Raw genomic sequence first — 4506 nt, 5'->3', positions numbered from 1 at the left:
CCAAGCACTAGTTGAGGCAACAGACCAAATGCAAGAAGTGCTTGAAGCAACAGCTTGTATACACTTCTCAATGATTCCAAATTTTGAGTACGAAGTGAAAAGAATGAGTGCACTTCCTCCCAAGAGATAACATTTTACTAACATGAGCCAAAAGGTCAGGTCAAGGACGTGATGGTTCCAAAAGTTGACGAGTAAAGAGACAAATGAATGAGTTGCTAATGACAATCAGCATAGCATGGTGGCAGAGGCGACGGAGAGGGGGAATTCCACAGCGCTGACGTAGCGAAAGGTGACGCCCTCGCTCGGTGCCAGTGCACCACCGGCCTTCACAACACAATCGTCAAGGCTACCCGATTGAACAGCGCCGGATTGACGAAGCTGTCCGACCCAAACGCGCCGCACGAGACATGAATGTCACGGAAGGAGCAGCCATCGATACACGTGTTGATGATCTGCACCAAGAATTCGGAGGGGCCTACGGCTCCCTGCAACAGAACGATGTCCTCCTCTGCCTTGCACTGCGCTTGTACTGCAAGTAGCTTTCTACAGCCACCGCTTGTAGCCGTCGATGCAGAGACGGCGACATGAACTTTATGCGGCTGCAATATAGCGTTACCTGCAACAGTCGTGTTATTGGCGACGGCAATCTGCAAATTAGGGCACAGAAACATTGCCACAAGCACCACATTAACCCAGAAGATGTTGCAGTGATGGCCTTCTGATGATCCTCGCTGCATCATGACCATAGCTCCTGATCTAATCGTGGCGTTTATACAAAAGCTCACCCAAATTTTCTATTGCACTACTTATTTTGCCCTACAAACTGAGTTCCCATATATATAGACCCGGCCAGAAATTATAATTTCCGGAACTTGGAGAATTTGAGCTAATTTTTAATATTTTTACACTATTTTCCTCATAATGCAGGCCTCCGGAGTTATTCCTTTCCCTCTTATTCTCGATCAACATTTATGAACTTCAAAGAGGCCACCACATCAAGAAAGAAAGAAACGGTGAAACAGTCATAAGAGTGGATTTTTGTCCTTGAGAATTCAATTATTCAAGTGTCTCGGTTTCATTTGTGCACTTTGTTAAGATCGGCACATTGTGTGTGTGTGTGTGTGTGTGTGTGTGTGTGTGTGTGTGTGTGTGTGTGTGTGTGTGTGTGTGTGTGTGTGTGTGTGTGTGTGTGTGTGTGTGTGTGTGTGTGTGTGTGTGTGTGTGTGTGTGTGTGTGTGTGTGTGTGTGTGTGTGTGTGTGTGTGTGTGTGTGTGTGTGTGTGTGTGTGTGAGAGAGAGAGAGAGAGAGAGAAATCAGCATGCTTGGGCCCACCACCTTATTGACATTGTGACAACCCTCTAACATCTTATGAAGGTTGTTATGGCCCTAGCCGACACTCATTGTCTGCATTTCTCTGGTCCCATATACTCAATCTAAAGTGTGTAGATGCGTGCACCTACTGTCAATAACATGTTATGGTACAACCATACAAAAATTGGCATAGCTACAAAAAGGACTTGCAAGCTACTTATTAGAAGGCAATAAATGATGCATATGTGACCATTCGTGAGACATAGTCATTTCAAAAAGGTGCCAATGCATTTGCTTCGTGTGACTTTAAATTATTAGCCATGTCCTATGTAACCTTGATGAGACTCATATGTACTAAACCATTCATGAAAAGGGATCTACATAGTGTGGCTAGTTTCTATTGGAGCAATGACACTACAAGAATGGAGGGAAAACCCAATCCATTGGTCAAGGGGCATGAACACCCACTAGAAGCTCACATGTAATTTGATAAAAACTACAATATTTTAAAAAACAACCTCAAAAAAGCTCATTATGAGTACTTCAAAGTTCTAGATACTATCTAAAAAATCTTGAAGTGTAAGGCTTGTTGCTTCGTTGTCAATGTTAGGGAAAGAGTATGGTCTTTCTTCGAGAGACTCTAGGACCAAAAAGTGAGATTCCAAAAGGTTTAAGCACTTTCTCAAAAGCCTTGAGTAGAAAGACAATCCCATATGCCACCTTAGATGCATAATTGTGAAGAGTGTGTGCACTAATGTGTGCCTGCTTGGTGTGGTGTGCAAGGAAGGAGAACATAGAGAGTTTTGGGTTGAGTTCTCACTTAGGATTGAAATGCCTCACTATTCGTTATTGAAATGTATTACCAATAAATAGGGAGAAGGTTGGTACGGTCAGTGTGATGGATATCCAACCAGCTCGCACAAACCCTAATCTTTCTCCCTTGAGCACCGACATGGCCCAAGAGGCCTATGTATGTACAACTTGTACAACCATAAAGCATCCAAGTGGTGTCACCGTACACCCATTATGTCCATGCAATGTGAAGACTGCTATGAGGGTAGGCTCTTTGTGAGATCATCCACAGGGTTGTCATCCATATGAACCTTCACTAGCTCCATGCGCTTCGAACACAATATATCGTGTATGACATGATAACAGACTTCTATGTGTTTGACTTAGAGTGAACAAGGGGTTCTTCTCTAATGTAATGACACTCTAACTATCACAATACAACACTAGAGTTTGAGTGATGTCAAGTTCTCCCACAAGGTGACCTAATCACACAGCTTCCTTGGTAACATCAGAAATTGCCACATACTTTGTCTCTGTGGTGGCGGAAGATGACATATAGTCTTAGGGACATGATCTCCATGATGACACGGTTACTCTAGGGAAAAGGAAAACATAGCCAGAGGTGGATATTTGACTATCCAGACAACCCGCATAATCCACTTCTATGTAATCCACAATGGATGCATTACCCAAAGCATAAGTAGTCGTCTATCATACCCTCCACATATCTCAAGATGTGCTTCACTGCTTACTAATCCTTTTTGCTAACCATTCCCACTCCAAACGCAATGCCTAGTCTCATGGCCACCATGGCGAACATAAGTATGTCAATTGCTGAAGAATATGGAAACTTGGCCCCTTTTGATTTCTCAACATCAAACTTGGGAGCATCATTCTTGCTCAATTTTCTAAATGACTGCATTGGGTTACTCAATGAGGCCCCCCCCCCCCCCCCCCCCCCCGCCCCTACATTTAAAACATTGCAAGAGCTTGTGAATATACTTTTTGCGTGACAACTGTCCCTTTTGATCTCTCTTGATTCACAGCCAAGAAAGTAATAAGCATTTCTTTAATGTTTCATATAAATCTATGTGCCAAGGGACTGCTTCAAAATGACAATCTCATCTTTTGTCTTCCCGGCAATAAGCATATCATAAACATAAAGTATCAAGATGATAACTGAACTTCAGGGTATACAAGCAACAATCTTCTTGGCTCCTTTCATATCCTTGGGATTGCATTTACTTTTCAAAATTCATGTACCAGTTCCTTGAGCCTTGTTTTATACACCAATTCTGTCATTGTAGGCTTCTTAGCTTTGACTTCAAAATCCTCTAGTTGTTTTGTGTAAACATCCTTGTCAAGATCCCCATGAAGGAAATCCGTCCTAATTTCTATCTAGACAAGTTCCATGTCCTCAATGGCTACTAGTCTAAGCAGAAAATGGAATTTAGTCATCTTGACTACCCAAGAGAAAATCTCATCAAGGTCCACATCCTTGTTCATTTTGAATCCTTTAGTGACCAATCTAGCCTTATCCTTAGGCTTGGGATCTTCTTTCATGCACTTTTTCTTATATACCCTTGTGCAAGACAAGGCTTGTTTCCCCTCTCGTAAATCTATCAGTTAGTAATTTTCATTTGTGATAATCGAGTTGCACACAGATTGCATTGCCTGATCTCACTTCACACTATCCTCCATCTCAATAGCCTTTTGGTAGTAGGTACTAATGACCAACAAATTTTTAGACTTAAACATGGAGCAGTTGAGAGAGAGAGAGAGAGAGAGATAGAGCGATAAACAGAGAGAGAGAGAGAGAGGGAACTGTAGTAAATTTTTAACTTCACATTATGCTCAAAGATAGAGTAGAGAGAGAGAAACAGAGAAGGAGACCTGCTACACGCACTTGTTGTGAAGTATTCAAGGTTGTTCAAAAGTAAACTAAGCTGGGAACACCACGCTTCCAATAGCAGCAACTTTTGTGCATTTAAAAGGGTCATCTGTGCAGCTCTTGCACCATGGCAGCCTTCTGTGTATATTGCTACTTAATGGTGAAAGGCTCCTTTAGCTCTCGAGCCATGGGACTATAAGCAAAAGGGGAAAAAAATCTCATGATATGAAGTTGTTAGAATGAATCATTAGTTTGTGACCAGGTGAGGGGACGATGAGTCCAGAACCCTCTTTGAACGTTCCAAACAAAGATTTATGAAAATTTTCTAAAATACACTATGTTACTTACGATGCACTTTGCTATTGGAACTTTTAAGTCAACCAAAACTTTTGTCAAGGACCATAGATTTTTGCACTAGTGGCATTCTTAAATGTATGTCATGATGCATGTAAAGAACATAGCATGAAAATGGATTTCAATTCAGCATCAAAACTAAGCTTTTTTAGTGTCAA

General features: G+C 41.8%; 1 pseudogene; it reads right to left on the bottom strand.

Annotated features, from left to right (window-relative positions):
• Nucleotides 1-225: 225 nt before the first annotated feature.
• Nucleotides 226-746, bottom strand: LOC147448928 (TPD1 protein homolog 1B-like; annotated as a pseudogene).
• Nucleotides 747-4506: the final 3760 nt, after the last annotated feature.

Source organism: Adiantum capillus-veneris, chromosome 10, assembly GCF_014529385.1.
Source record: "Adiantum capillus-veneris isolate H3 chromosome 10, ASM1452938v2, whole genome shotgun sequence".
In the NCBI taxonomy this organism is placed as follows: Eukaryota; Viridiplantae; Streptophyta; class Polypodiopsida; order Polypodiales; family Pteridaceae; genus Adiantum; species Adiantum capillus-veneris.
The sequence above is the reverse complement of the archived record's forward strand: the minus strand, read 5'-3'. Positions and strand labels throughout refer to the sequence as shown.